This window comes from Hypanus sabinus, chromosome 30, assembly GCF_030144855.1.
Source record: "Hypanus sabinus isolate sHypSab1 chromosome 30, sHypSab1.hap1, whole genome shotgun sequence".
Lineage (NCBI taxonomy): Eukaryota > Metazoa > Chordata > Chondrichthyes > Myliobatiformes > Dasyatidae > Hypanus > Hypanus sabinus.
This window is the reverse complement of record NC_082735.1, coordinates 22,890,813-22,907,516: the sequence shown is the minus strand read 5'-3', so window position 1 is coordinate 22,907,516 and position 16,704 is coordinate 22,890,813. Positions and strand designations below refer to the sequence as shown.

General features: G+C 41.6%; 1 protein-coding gene across 3 annotated transcripts in view; it reads right to left on the bottom strand.

Moving 5' to 3' along the window:
* Positions 1-16,704, bottom strand: part of LOC132383440 (disks large-associated protein 2-like) — a 706,715-nt gene that overhangs the window by 371,574 nt on the left and 318,437 nt on the right. For all 3 annotated transcript variants that reach the window (XM_059954402.1, XM_059954400.1, XM_059954401.1), the window contains one exon: positions 9,096-9,197. The gene's annotated coding sequence lies outside the window, so the exon portion shown is untranslated. The remainder of the gene's footprint in view (positions 1-9,095; positions 9,198-16,704) is intronic.

The following is a 16,704-nucleotide window of genomic DNA, read 5'->3' as shown; positions in this document are numbered from 1 at the left end:
GCCCTTGAGAAGATGGTAGTGAGCTGCCTTCTTGAATTGCTGCAGTCCTCAAGGTTATGTTGGGGACATCAACTCCAGGCCAAGTCCTATCCTCCGTAATTATCTTAAAATGGAATTCTGATTACTCAATCCAAAGTGATCCCCAACACACACTTCTGTCAACTGCCTGCCTCATTCCCTAAGAGGAGATCCAGTATTACACCCTAGGTTAGCATGTACCGAAGTGATAGGCATGATGTCTACAAGCCCTGGGCCAAATACTGGAGGTTGGAGGCCCAGTGGTGGCCTATCCTGGGGTTGGAGGCACGCCTGCATGTGTGATTGGGTGGGTAAGTGGGAGGGGGGAAAGGGGTTTGTTTTGCTATAGCGTCAAGTGTGGAGATAATAGGCCCAATGCCAACAAGTGCGGGGCCAAAAATTGGGCGTTGGAAGTCCAGGGGCGGCCTATCTTGATGTTGGAGGCCTGTCCGTGCGTGTGAGTGGGTGGGGAGGAGAATAAGGGGCTTCTTTTGCTGCTGTTCTACTGCGAACCTGGCGGGCGTGCTGTATTGGCACCAGATTGCAAGGTGACACTTGCAAGCTGCCCTCAGCACATCCTTAGGCTATGTTAGATGTTAACGCAAATGTCTCATTTCACTGCATATTTCAAAGGACATATGATAAATAACTGAACCTGAATGTTGTTTAAGAAGGGTAGCAAGGATAAGTCAGGGAACTACTGGCTGGTCATCCTGATATTAATAGTGGGGAAGTTAGTAGAGGGAATTCTGAACAACAGGATCTACCAGCATTTGGACAGTGTCTCATTAGGAGTCAGTATGGGTTTGTACATGGAAGGCCATGCTTGTCAAGCCTTTTAGAGATTATTGGATAGGTAGCCAAAAGGGCAGATGAGGGCAGGGGAGTGGATATTATCTATTTGAACTTTAGTAAAGCCTTTGACAAGGCCTTTCATTTTAGGCTGATCTGGGATAATTCCTACAAAATCCGGGAAGAGCCAGTTAGATGGATTCCAAAGTTGGCTCAGAGGTGGAGGTGGAGGATTGTTTCTCAGAAAGCAGACTGGTAACTAGTGGTGTGCCACATGGATCAGTGTCGGAACCCCTAGTATTAGTTACTTATATAAGTTATTTGGATGGAAATGCACTAGGCTTGATCAGTAAGTTTGCAGGTGACACAAAATTCGGAGGTGGTGTTGACAATAGGAAGGTTATTGTAGATTCCAGGGAGGATCTTAATCAGTTAGGGCTAAAGAGGGGCAGATGGATTTCAATACCGATAAGAGTGAGATGATTACTTTCAAAAGTCAAACCAGCTTAGGACTAATACCATGAATGGTAAGACAGCAGGCAGTAGAACAGAGGCATTCCAGAATACAAGTTCACTGGAAGCATCAGGTAGACAGGGTAGATGTGGCAAAAAGGGCATGTGGCACACTGACCTTCATTAGTGAGGCACTGAGAACAGGAGCTAGTATTTTATGTTGCAGTTATACAAGTCACTGGTAATGCCACATTTGGAGTGCTGCGTACAGTTTTGGCCACCCTGGCATAGGAAGGACATGCTTCGGATGGAAAGAGCGCAGGAAAGGTTTACAAGTGGTGTTGCCAAGTCTACCAGGCCTGAGTTATAGAGCAAGACTGGGTAGGTTGGGTCTTTATTCCTTGAAGAAAAGGAGAGTGAGTGGTGACCTTATAACATAGAGGATTATAAATCATGGCAGGCAGAGATAAGCTGGGTGGTAGAATCCAAAATTAGGGGCATAGATTTAGGCTGAGAAAGGAAAGATTACAAGGGACTTGAGGAGCAACTTCGTCACACAAAGGGTGTTGAGTGTTTGGAACAAGCTGCCAGAGGAAGAAGTTGAGGAAGACAAAGAAGTATCATTTAAGATAAACTTGGATAGGTACATATTCTATAGAGCCTGGAGGGATATGGACCAAATGCAGTAAACTGGCAATAGAAGGGTGGGCACCATGTTCAGCATAGGCTTATTAGACCGATGGTCCTGTATTCATGATATATAGTTCTATGACCCAGATCTTCTGGTCTTTCTCTTTCTAAGGGATGATCATGTAAACACACAGTGGGAGCAGACTTGGTTTTGAATGTTAGAGGCATTATCCCTTGGCTTTATGTATATTGTCCAACCATTTGATGAAAAGGCATCATTTAATGCTCCACACTAACATGAGAATAAATAAGATGCACCACTCTTACACGTTGATGCAATGTTTTAATTTAACGGACCTGTCTATTTACTTTCAGTTCCCCAGTCCACAGCAGTCAAATCTGCTGACAGGTTCCTGAACACCTTCCCATCCTGCAACATTTTACTACCTAACTATATTGGTGCCGCTAGCCTACCCTTTAAGGATATTTGCACTAATGTCAAGCAAGTGCCCATCCTTAACAGTCCTGGAACCTAACACAAACACAGATTCTTCAATAATAATTCAAATTGTTAAAATGGCAACTTATTTTTACTGTTTTCAAGATAATGATCTAGATGCCCAGCAAAATTTCAGCCATTCCTGGCTGCTCAATTGACTTCTGATTACAACTCCTTTAACTTCATCTCAGTGGTCCTGTTATAATCCAATTTCCATCAAAGGGTTCCTTCCCAGCGTGGAACTACACCAAAAAAAAAACTGGAAGAAACAACATTTTCCTTTGTAGGTTTTTGCAAATAAAATGGCAAGAGGCGTTTTACACTTAAGAAAAACTGTAACGACTCCTTTATTGTAATCCGATCACTGAACGCAAAGCACAGGAAAATTACTTCATGTAGTTATGTCATCACATCAGATCAGCCTCTTAAAGTGAATCCCAACTCAATGTTGGAGGTTGTGAATTCTGTGCGTTTCTACCAATTATATTACCCTACACAGGACCCACCCCCCCCCCCAGAATTCACTAAAATCAGCTCTGTGACCCTGTCGGGAGCCCTCCAGAACCCTCTGGCGTTCACTAAAACCAGCTCTGGAACTCAGGTGAGCCACAGGGCGGAGCCACAGGGTGGAGGAACAGCCGGTGCCTCCGGCTCATCCAGAGGTGTTCTGACACGCTCATGGTCATATCTTGACACCAGGAGCATGGTGGCGGAATCCTCCAAATCTCGGTGGGATTTAAGGCGATCTACCGAAACACATTCAGCTTTACTCTTCTTATCTATGATAAAAGTCTTTTCTCTCTATTCCAAAACGTGGAGCGAACCATCAAACCCAGGAGGGTGGGGCACTGTGATGGGAGGTGGGAATAGGTGAGAAGGATTTGAATTCATTATGGAGAGTGGAAAGCTGTTGAGAGGCTGACTGGGCAGTTGAGGCATCAGGAATAAAATCACCTGGCATTCAGAATGGCTGCCTGTATGCCAACTCGGCCTTGCACGACTGCAGGTGCTCTTCTGGAGCTGTTCCGAGCCCCAGCAGGACTCACAGGAGATGATCATGCAAATAGTCATCCATCAGGGAAGCCCTCAGAGCAGCCTTTGAGAGGCGGAGAAACCGCTCACATAGGCTGCAAGTGCCACACCGTGGTGTGATGCAACCTAATTCCTAGGTTCTGGACTATCACAGCCCAGAGGTCTGATATGAACTGGGGTCTGTGATCAGAGGAAATATCAAATGGGGTGCCAAACCTAGTAACTCGGGTGCTAATGAATGCCCGAGCCACGCCTGCTGCCGTCGTCACTGCTAGAGGGACGACCTCTGGCCACCTGGTGGTATGATAAAGAGGTGTGTGAAACCACGGGGGGGGGGGCGGGAAAGAGGACCAACAAGGTCCACATTGACATGCTAAAACCATCACTCAGGGACCTCAAAAGGTGCCAATGGCGCCTGGACATGGTGGTTAATTTTTGCCCGCTGGCACTATACACAGGTTACAGTCCAATCATGCGAGTTCTTTCTGAGGCCATATGGCCCAGATGTGAGAAGCCAGGTATGGAGTTAAAAGAAGTCCATCTCCAGTTTGTGGGCACTATTTGACAAGGGCAACCAGTTGAGACACCGCACAGGAGAGAAACTGCAGCTTCTCCAAACTTAATGACAACCAACCGCAGGCCTATGACTGGTGTTTGGTTGTCTGGACCACCAGTATAATCAAGCCCTATGAGTAAGGCCTCAGTGACTGGCGGTAAGAGGCAATCAATTACTCTGGAATCGTCCTAGAGCATTGGGGTCACTGATGTAGGTTTTTGTAAATAAAACGGTGTGAGGCATTTCATGTTTAAGAAAAACCATAACAATCTACTTATAGTAATCCAAACTCTGAACACAAAGCACAAGAAAAGTACTTCATGTAGTCAAGTCCAACCAGCCTCTTAAAATAAATCCCAAATCAATGTTAGCTGTTCTGAATTCTGTATATTTCCACCAATTACATAACCCTATACTTCCACTCAAGAAGACAATGCATATGCCTTAACCTTACAGGGCAAGGTATGTTTGTAGGTGCTTGATCCCGGAAACCACTGAGTCAATGCCACGGACTTTTGCCCAAACCCTTGCACGTGTGGAATTCTGATGGAGTGATATGATTTGTATGATGAAAACTCGATCCTTTCAGGGAACATCTAATAGTAGTACTCCACTCCAAGCATATCCGTAATAAATTTGACCATGGGTGAAAGCTAAAACACAGTTGGCATAGCACATCACCTAGCATAATGCTGTTAAGCACCAGCGATTGGAAGATTAGGTTTCAATTCCTGTAACTATCTGTAATGAGTTTGTATGATCTCTCTGTGATTACCTGGGTTTCTTTTCCAGGTGCTCCAGTTTCCCTCCAACATATCAAAGATGTACAAGTTGCAGATTGTAAGTTATGGGCAAAACTATGTTAGTGCCGGAGGCATGTTAACTCTTGAGGGCTGCCCCCAGTGCATCCTCGGATTATGTTGGTTGTTGATGCGAGCAATGCTTTTCACTGTTTCACTCCGATGTTTTGATGTACATGTGACCAATAAAGCTAATCTTGAAATCCTATCTCATGAGCTAGCTAGAAAACTTGTATAGCTAAAATAGATCAGAAAAACAGCCTTCAATTAGCCACTAGTATTAAACATTGATCTGAAAGCTGCAAACAATTGGCAACTAAAAGTTTCCGTAACCGTTTCCCTTGGGTCCTCCTTTTCTTTCCCAAAGCCCAATGATACACAACTTGATAAGATGAATTGGCCAGCATAAATTCCCTCATGTGTGTGTAAGTCATAAAGTTTAATGTAAATGGCTGCTTGATTGATGTATGGACCAAAGGACCCTTATCTGCACAGTATGACTGAAATTCCCTGACTTAACCCCAACAAACTAACTAATTAGTTAATACGAGGAAATCTGCAGATGCTGAAAATTCAAACACACACAAAATGCTGGTGGAACACAGCAGGCCAGGCAACATCTATAATTTGAACCACTGGCGACGTTTCGGTCCTGACGAAGGGTCTCGGCCCGAAATGTCGACAGTGCTTTTCCTTATAGATGCTGTCTGGCCTGCTGTGTTCCACCAGCATTTTGTGTGTGTAATTAATTTAGATATTTCTGTCATGCTAAATCAATCCTTCTGTCATTTGTATTGTGTGAGACAGTTCTACACAAACTGGATGCATTATTTAGCTCCAAATCTCAATTGTCTACGTTTCAAATAATTCATTGGCTGTGAAGCATCAATTGGGATATCATGAGTTCATATAAATGGATCTTATTTTCTTTCGTGCTTTTTATTTCCATTTGCATAATACTGAATACCTACTATTTATGGTTCAAAATAAAAAAAAACATTATGTTGCTATAAATAATTTTCTTCTAAACAACCTTCAAACACACAGTTGAAATTTGCTGATGAACATTTTCCCCTTGAATCTGTCCATTTTGATCAGTTCTTTCTTCCGTGACTAAAGTAGTCTCAGGGGATACCTGACTGTGCTGTAACCATAGAAAAGACACTTAACAAAAAAAAAAGATTGAATGAACTCCGAATTCTCAGAGATATTTAACTTAAATGTACCTTGTGTTGTTCTGAATCATATTTACATTTTTCAAAGATCTGCCAGTAAACTAAAGAAATCAGAAGGGAAAATGGAAATACTATTAATAAGAGAAAATCATTTAAAGCCTTAAAATATATCCTTAAAACAAAAGTAAGTGCCTTAGCATTTCCAAAGAGATGAGCTTACTGGAACATCACAGAGCTTAATCCATTACAGAAAAGCTGCATCAAATTGACTAACAAAGGGATTTTAAAAATTGGAAAACTGTTCATAAGAGGGCTGTAAACAAAGCTACTGGAATCTCTGATTCTAAGGCTTTAAAATCAGAACAGCAGACTACATTTCAGTCAGAGCTGAGAAGAAAATCAGAAAGAGGGATGTTGGTGTGCTATGCTTCTTTTCTGCCATGCAGATTACTCCGTGCTGTTATCAGAAATGTTCCCTGATTCAGAACCTAAATCTATAAGAACCATTTGACATCATTTGCTTGCAATGGCTAGACTGGCATCAAAACTAGAAAGTTTGTATCCAAAGAGGCAATTCCTTTGAAAATAAAACCAGAAAATGTCAATCATTCTATATCATTATATGGAGCATGGTAAAATTTGTGTATAGTTTATGTTTAATTTATGCTTTTCTTGTGAACACTGTTTATATGATGCCATGTGCCTATTACTGCAAGTGTTTCATTACATGTACATGTGCACATGACAATAAAAATGAACTTGATTTTCATATTGCTCTTTACATAATCAGAATAACTTAAAGAGTAAACATTGGTGTTTAGGAAACAGTTTTATGAAATATATGTTGGGCAAGAGAATCTGGATGGTTCAGAGATAAGTCCAAAAATGTTCTGTGAATTCATGTCCACATACTGAGATTCGGCCTGAACTGATCTGGAGGCATAGCCCATAACAGTTTCAGAAGTGATCTTGGAAATAATACATCTCTTGTGTAAACCAATCCGATGCCAGTGGTGTAATGGCATCAGCACCAGGCTTCGGAGCACGAGGTCCCGTTTCGAATCCTTGCACACGTTCTACTCGTGCTGGTTTGAGTGCCAAGCTAGCAACTCGGCCTCGTAAAACAGACAAGCACTGCAGAAATGGCAAGGTTGCCACCTGATGCATCAAGTTGGCAGGGGGAGGGACATGTTTAAACCATAAATCAACCTAATTAGATTTTCTTTGGCATACCAATCAGCCACTGTAAGGAGTTCCTTAGAAGATCAGGAGAAAAAGGAGGAAAGAATCAAATCAGAATCAGGTTTAATATCACTGACATATGTTGTGAAATTTGTTGATTGATGGCAGCAGTATAGAGAAATATTTATTAAAAAGCCTATAAATTACAATATGAAATATATATAAAACAATTATATTAAATAAGCAGTGCAACAGGGGGCAAAAAAATAGTGAGTTAGTATGCATTGTCCATTCAGAGGACAGGGTGGAAGAAGCTATTCCTAAAATGTTGAGTGTGTGTCCTCAGACTCCTCTACGTCCCCCTTGATGGTAGCAGTAAGAAGTGTGCGTCTCCTGGGAGATGGGGGTCCCTAATGATGGATGACACCTTCCTGAGACGTCGCCTTTTGAAGATATCTTCGACGCTGCTGCTGAGGCCATTGCCCGTGATGAAGATGGCTGAGTTCCCGCAGCCTCCTCCACTCCTGTGCAGTGGCCCCTCCACACCAGATGGCGATGCTACCAGTTAGAATGCCCTCTGTAGAGAACATTCTGTAGATTTTGCTAGAGTCCTTGCTGACATACCACATCTCCCCAAAGTCCTAATGAAATTATCGGTGCGGCTGTGCCTTCTTTGTAATCGCATAATATGTTGGGCCCAGAAAGAAATCTCTTTACGACTTCATTCAGACACAAAGTGGCCTCTTCCAAAATAAAAGATGTTATATAGACAGGAAGAAGATAACAGGCGATAAACCGCAATGCACTGTTAAATAAAGTGCAATTGGTGGTATTCAGTTGTGAGGCCTGGGGAGAGGTATTGTAACTCAACCTGTAAAAAAGGTTCGCCAAATTTTTATGTACCAGCACGCCTTGTGGGACCAATAGAATTACAAACTGTGGGGTTATTTCTCACAATACAAAAACATAAAGACCTTGAATCCAGAACAAAGCTATAATTCAACAATGCTTTCAGGACAGCACACCATTGAACAGGTGGACTGAGAGGTTCAATGATTACACTAAAGAGACTAAAAAGGCACCGACTTTACACAAGAGGATAGAAGAACACAACTTTACCCGACAGATTCATAAAGAATCAGACTGAAAAACTGCCTTTTGACTATAATGGGACTGTGAAAGCTAATCTGGGAATCTGGAAGGCAGCATGATTTCAAATCAGTTATAGCACTTCATCTAGATACAGTCAAGCTCAACAAAACACTGGAGATAACATGCAACAGTAGATCAATAGATTCTTATTCACGATCAGGATAGCTATGTGCTTTTGCTAATATATAACTGTATTTCTTTTAACTGAAGTATTACCTTACACTTACCTTGATTGAGTCCCAATTGCCCCTTATGTGACCACCCATCAAGGCTGATGATACCTTCCTTGATTCATACAATAGATTGATGGAGTTATACAGCATAGATTGTAAATGTATCCACCTCTGGATGTTTACTCCATATAACCACAATTACCACTCAGGTCCCTTTAAATCCTTCCTCTCTCACCTTAGACCCATACCCTCTAGTTTTAGAGTTCTCTTCCCTGGAGAAAGACTATAGTTTCCACCGGATGGTTTCAAACATCAGACTTTTATAACTCAGCATGAAGGATCGTAAAGCCAACTTTCTCTGTCCAGTCTTGCCAGAGAATGGCATCCCGCTTATTCATACCAGCAAAAGTTGAAACATAATTCTGAGTTTGAAATAAGACAGAAGACTGTATAATCAACATGACAGCAAATGTTAAATATTTGTAAAGCTAGATATTTAAAGGGAATACAATCTAAAGCTGACAGATGCTTAAAGATAGTTAGGACATTTTGTGCTGGACACGATACTTAAGAGGAAGAAAATAATTTTTGATCACTGTTGAGTGAGAGGAAATGATTGTTGATTTTACTCACCTCTCGCACATTCATTTCTAATCCAATTTAAGTGGGGAGTTGCTGCTTGGTTGGTACTCTCGAACTCCTTTAACAATGGCAACCAAAGATAAATTTCATACCCTACAAGTTAATATATAAATTCAGATTAGGACACAAATCAGCAAGAAATGGAGAGAGATTGTTAATTAATTCCTTTCTTTCCGCAGACAAAGTCCATTTCACATTCACATGTCACAGCCATGGCATTTCATCTTGTTAGGAAATTTCAACAAGGTTGGATTAAATGATCTGATTCCCTCACTCCAGGGCCAACATAGAGAGAGGCAAAATAAGGGAATAACACTTTCACTTGAGCATAGCTGTATAGTTACTGAGCAATTTATTTACATGGTGTGTGCTGCATCTCAGAATCCCTCATCTCCCTAATGTCACCCATTCCAGTTTCAAGTTCCACAAAAGTAAGCATCATTCTTCCACCATTGTCCCACTTACTGATTACCATTTATACTGCACGCACCTTGCACTGGTTTCTAGACAACATAAGAAAACCAAAAATATAAATGCCCACAGTCCTCACGTCCCTCCAAAAGGACCGTAACTTTGACGTAGGGTTTGGAGGCTTGCATGCCTCAATGACCAGAGATCTATGTTGGCTGGAGTCAGGGCCTTGTGCTTCAACTCTTGGTAGGGTCACCCATGCCTGGCAGGTCAAGCACATCAAAGGGCAGAGGCCAGACGAAGACTGGCCCACTCATCCTCCACGTTCGGGGGTCAGCTCAGGTAAAAGCAACCCTTTTACAGAAACAGCACTGAAGAATCCTCACATCATACCCATAGGTTGAGAAGAGTTTCACTAAAATATGTTTCTTATTTCGATATTAACAGCCCTCGTACGTGAACTGAATGTAGGAGTGGTTTAAAGTAGGGATTCCCAACCATTTTTATGCCATGGACCCCTACCATTAACCAAGGAGCCCGTGGACCCCAGGTTGGGAACCCTTGGTTTAGGAGCCAAATGGGACTAGCTTAGATATGATCTTGGCCAGCATGACCAAAGTGTGTGTTTCTGTGTTGTGTTCCTCAATGGCCCAGCTGGTCCCAGAGGAGCTGCATCAGGACACTGCACAGGCTAAGAGCTTGAAGAGAGACATGGGCAAGTTCCGTCAACAGATAATGAGAAACTGAGAATTAAAATGAGTATTGAAAATAACGAGTTATGTGGATAATTATGAGAAATTGGGATAAACAGGGTAAGCATGATGGGAGAGTCTGCTTCCAATATAACATCATAAATTGACTGCAGGTGTTTAAATTAATTCACAAGAATCCAGACAGATTGTGATCAAAACTAGTTTTCTACACAGCATGTTCTGATTTGGAATAAAAAGTTGATGAAAGCTGAGATTAAAAGCCCAACGTTAAACAGGGACAAAATACTGTATATACTTGAGAGAGCTATGGAAATGAGCAGAGAATGGGCTAAATTATTTAGCCTCTTTCAAATAGCTGACACAGGCACAATAGTCCGAATGGCCTCCTCTCTATGAACAGAACAACCAGATTGTTCTTCAAATGAGGTGCCTAAACCATGACGGTCTGAATCACCTTCTACACATTATGATTCCATAACTGTCTCTGAGTCAAAAAAAATAAACCCACGATCTCTGCCTTCACTTCTGTGCAGTCACTGGAGAGGGTGCGAATGCAGCAGCCTGAATGAAATATTAACTTGAGGCATTTGTTTTGATTTCACTTTAGCTGGATGCCGAGGATCCCTTGGCAATATTCAAAAGAGATCAGGGAGTTCCTCTGGTGCACTGCCAACATTCGTCCTCGAATCAAAAACAGATTATTCAGCTATTCATTTATTTTTTTTTGTTGTACACAAAATGACTGCTGCAATTGCCAACTCAATAGCAGTATTCTACTTTAAGACACTCAACTTACTCAATAAAACTTTGGGAGGCATCTGTAAATGTGGCAGATATCTGATTTTTTGTCCTCTTTCTTACTGACTTCACAAGTTTGCCTTAACTGAGTTTGTTATTCCCAGATAAAAGCGGTAGATCAATACTTCTGCAGATGTGTGCAAGTAAAATTGTCTCAAGCTTTCATCACTAACTTTGCATAACTAACAGGAGGAACTGGAGGGAAATTAGAAGCTTCATACCTGCTCCCCATGGGTAAATAAGAACTTTATCTTGTTATTTATCTTTGTCTTGTTCTCATTATCTTTTGCTCTTTATTTATATTTTCATCTGCACAATTTGTTGTCTTCCAAGCTCTTGCTCTTTCAGTGATCCCATTTACAGTTACCGTGCTATAGACTTGCTGAGTATGCCTGCAGGATAAAAAATCTCAGGGTGACATGTATGTACTCCGAAATAAATTTTACTCTGAACTTTGGAAATGCCAATTGTAATACAGGGCAAAACACTGAGGAGGAGAAATTATGCCAATGAGCTGGCTCACTGTTTGGCTTTGCACCAAACCAACTTAATCCCAGTGATTTAAATCCCTCTATTCCACAGAAACTTATGTTCCTCTGCCAAGTTACCCTCTTCTCCCAGTTCCCCTTTACATAAACGTTATTCTGATTCCCCTCCCTCTTTTACTAAAGCTTTTTGCTTTGAGATATCTCCCTGTGCATGATCAGCTCTATAGAAATTTGGATTGTAGATTAATATTAATAATTCAGCAATTCTCTTAAACAGTTACAATATCATCTGCAATTATGGAGCTTTGTAAGCTGTAACTTGCATTGGTAGCTTCATGTATTTTGATACTCATTGGGAATATTTTCTTAAATACACGTTGAAATCTTTCAACCAAAGGACCTTTAATAATGCAATAAACAGAAATAGTCCCTTTACAATACATTGCCAGTCTTGTACGTGTAATTCAGAAATTCTTGCAGCAAATTTTAGTTCACGATTGAAACCAAGGCATCATTGACAAGGAAGCCAGTGCAATTTAAATGTTGATTATCAATCACCCTTGCCATTTTATTGCCACTTTTCTCCTTTCCCTATAATTGTTTTTAATGGAAGTATTGTACAATCATTTTGCAGCAATCACAGTGGCTTTATTTGTTTTATATATCTCACTTCATTATTTATTTGTTGCATAGATCATGTAGAAACAGTTTTATCCATTCTGGAGGCATATGTACATTTCTTTGATATTCAAAGGCACCCTATTACAGATGTTGGTTACCATACTCAAAGTTGTATATTTGCACACCATTGTGTGTTCTCTTACTCTTTAGCTGAACCAGCAGTCATCTTGACCAGCCAGAACTAGCAGTGGGAGGAGGAGGCTGAGTGAGATGGCTTAGTAAATTACCTCTATTGCCCACTTCATTCTTGCAGCCGCTTTTATTGAATGTGCTGAGCAGCTGAAGGAGAAGCTTCTAGTGCTTGCACAATTTCAACAAGTATTTATGGTCCTATCAGATTCCTTCTTCTTCAACCCTTCTCTTTTTCCACCTATCACCTCCCAGCTGATATGGATGACAACTCTGTGATGGATAGACTGGTTCCAGGACCCATTATCAGCACTGTATTCATCATTTGCACCAAAATCCTTGCGGTTTTCTGGTCCTGGCACAGAAATTCCCAGATTTATTCAGCAGTGTGACATTACATTGCAACCCCACTACTTGCGAGAGTCATAATATAGTTGCTACAATTCTGTTTCCTTTGATGTACTCAAAGCTTCCCGGAGGTTAGGCTCTCATGAAGTTTTCATGCTGTACAGATGAGAATACTGGAATGTTAAGGTTGGTGAGGCACCCCATTTTTATCAAAGGAGTGGAAGAATTCCACATGACATTGACGTTGAGGGAGTGTGCCTTAATGAAACATACCTTGGCTTAGAAATTTATTGCAATGACACACAAAGAAAGCAGATTTTGCTTGGAGTGCAAAGTGTTGTCCACCATTTAAGGATATTTGGGCATCATTTTAGATATTCTACTAGGGACTATCAGTCACACTTGCAACTGAAGAGATGCCATTTACCATGAACTTTTCCTGGAGTGTTGTCATTGTTCACATGGTCCTGAGGACAACTGTCTCTGGTCACTGCTACAACTGGACTGCACTTATACCACTAAATCCCATATTTACCACTCATCTTTCAGGTCCAATCTCCCATCATCCCTGACCGCCAATCCCATGCACTTCAATCTTATCCCGAATTGGCCTATCTCCAATTATGTCACTGAAACTGCCTTGGCCCTTCACACCATTGAAGCACTAACATCTGCCATAGCTCCAATTCCAGAAGGCTCCAATCTTCTGCATCTTTGATTTTCCCACTGACCACCACCCTGACTCTGATTACTGATACTCAGCACTATGTACCATCCACCACCAACAACTGCCTTGGACCAAAAGCATTATTTGACTCTCAGCTGCATCTGCCTCACAACTCCCTGAACCTGCTCTTGTTGCTTGCTGTATGTTGGTCCAAGAGCTGCATCTACATGAAAGCAAATTTGTCGTAGCAAGGGCCACACACCAATGTTATAGCCCACCCATAAATGCAAAGTTCAAGCCCTAAACTGCAGTTTCAAGGGGAAATGATTGAAGAGCAGATCATTAAAGATTGTTGAGTAAGCATTTCACTGTGCTGCAGTTTTGGTTGAAATTTCACTCTGCTGCTCATTAAAATCATTTGGGAGGAGGGAAGGCTATGTGTTAAGAATCAAATGCCATAGCCCCATCAACTGAGTTTTGCAAATCAATGTAATTGTTTGCAGTACCACTGCAGCAGCCGCAGAACACTGCTCTTTAAAACACGCCAATTCCTGTAGTTTGCGAAATGCTGAGTGCAGAATTTCTGTGCAGAAGTCATTAAGAGCAGGGTTTAGTTGGAGGTACTATGGTGAATGAAGACAGCCATGTTAAACTGTTCTCAGAGTAACACAATCAATAATACACACTTAATGGACTTGAAGCAAACCATGTGTTTAATAGTCTGTTTGTAGCTTTTGCTACCCCACAGAAACCAGACCGGGGTTCCCAACCTTCTTTATGTCATGGACCCCTACTACTAATGTAGAGGTTTGTGATCAAAACTTCTCTAGTTCTGCGAAGAGGTTACTCACAGGTTGGAGGAGCAACCCCTTACATCCTGTCTGGGTAGCCTCCAACTTGAAGGCATGAACATCAATTTCTCAAACTTCCAGTAACCGTCCCCGCCCTTCACCTTTCCCCCATTCCCATTTCCCTCTCCTCTCTACTTATCTGCTCGTCACCTCTCTCTAGTGCTCCTCCTTCCCTTTCCTCCATGATCTTCTACTGTCTCCTATCAAATTCCCTCGCCTCCAGCCCTTTCTCTCTTTCACCAATCAATTTCCCAGCTCTTTACTTCACCCCTCCCCCTCGTTCTCTTTCACCTATCACCTGCCACCTTGTACTTCTTCCTCCCGACCCAACCTTCTTGCACTGACCCCTCATCTTTGTTTCCAGTCCTGATGTAGAGTCTTGAACTGAAACAACAACTAATTGCTCTTTTCCATAGATGCTGCCTGTCCTGCTGAGTTCCTCCAGCACTTTGAATGACTTCCTGCTGGGTTTTTGGACCACAGGTTGGGAACCCCTGGTGTAAACCATCACTGAGCAGGGGTTGTGCTCAGAAAATGAATATACTGTTCATGGGGCAAATAGTCTATGATGCAGATGTTCATAGCACTGTAAGCCCCAGGTATTGTGCACTACAAGATAGCCTCACATGAGTCTATTCTGCTTAAGGATCCAAGTTTCAGGGGTGGAGACGGCAGTCTTGTGAGGGGTAAGGTGTGGTAGAGGGAAGGGAGGGTTCAGTGGAGGTTCAGAAGGATGATTCTAGGACTGGAAGGGTTATCATACGAGGAACGCTTGATAGCTCTGGTTCTGCACTTGCTGGAACTTAGGAGGATGGGGTGGTGGTGGGGGGGGGGTGGATTTCATTGACATCTTTCAAATGTTGAAAGGCCTAGATAGAGTTGATGCAGAAAGGATGTTTCCCATGGTGGGGGAGAGGACACAGACTCGGGATAGAGGGACGTCCATTTAAAACAGAGATGAGGAGAAATTTATTTAGCCAGAGTGTGGTGAATTTGTGGAATTTATTACCACAGACAGCTGTGGAGGCCAGGGCATTGGGTGTATGTAAGGCAGAGCTTGACAGGCTCTTGATTGGACACGACATCAAAAGTTACGGGAAGAAAGCCGGGGAGTGGGGCTGAGGAGGGGAAGAAGGATCAGATCTGATTGGATGGCAGAGCAGACTCGATGGGCCAAATAGCCTAATTTTGGGCCTATATCTTTTGGTCCTATGGAAATTAGACTTCGGTAGTCAGGCAGGGTCATCAGTCATCAGACTCGTGCAGACATGGAACTTGAACATTTTCCTTTGAAGTTGACTTTTAATTGAAAGTGAATTTTTTTAGAGCTCAAGAACTTGAAGCTACCTGACTAAATCTCTAGGCTAAAGTGTATAGGGTATAGAATAGTATCATCACCTATTAATCAGCGCTGGCATTTACCAGTGCCATTCCGATAATCTCTCAATTTGTAGTAATTAGTGGCGGGTTTCATGTCTCTGATTGGATTGAGATGGTCTACTTCACTTGTGACCCTTTTTGGCCAATTAACTATGTCATGCATTTTAAAGCGCTTTTGGTTATGATCTACAGAGAGTGGCCTTGACATACACCTCTATCCCCATGACATTTCACTCAGATGTCTGACAGATTCTGAACAGAGTCCCAGTGGCAATAAATAATGTAAATGCAGCAAAAAAAAACCTCACTACATATTTCATACAACAAAAGACAATATTTTCATGTGTCAACAGTGTCACTAGTTCTCCGATGACAGGCAATTTATAATAACGGGGTTCAGTGATGTCGATTGAATAATGAAATATTAACATGAAATAGCACCTCCCCTATCATTCATCAAGTGCAAGGAGGCAGCATTCATTTCTAACATGAATGATGAGGCAAGTGCACATGGTACTGGTGTGAAGATTACAGGAATGGTGAGGGTGTATGCCAACCAACAGAAGCTTTTGTCTGTGATATTGTCAAGACAGGTCTAGTAATACATTATTCATTCTGTCAAAACAACTTTAGAGAAATGCACATAATCAATTAGAAAGCTGAAGGAACTACGATATTTTCTACAAATTAATGAAAACGTGTTACGGAGATTCTGAAGATTAATATTCCACATCAGAGAACAACCACATAACTTCATAAACAGAGCACCAATGATTTTTCTTTTGTATGTCTCCCTAGATTCCTCGCTGACTACAATTTTGATCTTTTGTCTGTGATATATATATATATAAAGTGTTATTGCCCTGTGTTACTTCACCACTAAGCTTGGGGTTTTTAATCAATTCAGTTGGAAGGTACCTTGTAAGTAAGTAAAAGCTCTTAGCATAGAAAATCAATCAGCTTAATCCATGTGAGAAAAAAGCTGAACATTTACTATTAATTATCTTAGACACTTATTATTAACTACCTGGTAACCTAACCTTCCCAAGCATTCAGATAACTGAAATCAGTGAATCAAGAGATTATTTTCCTCACAGAAACAACAATAAAATAGTGCATGACCATGAATAAACT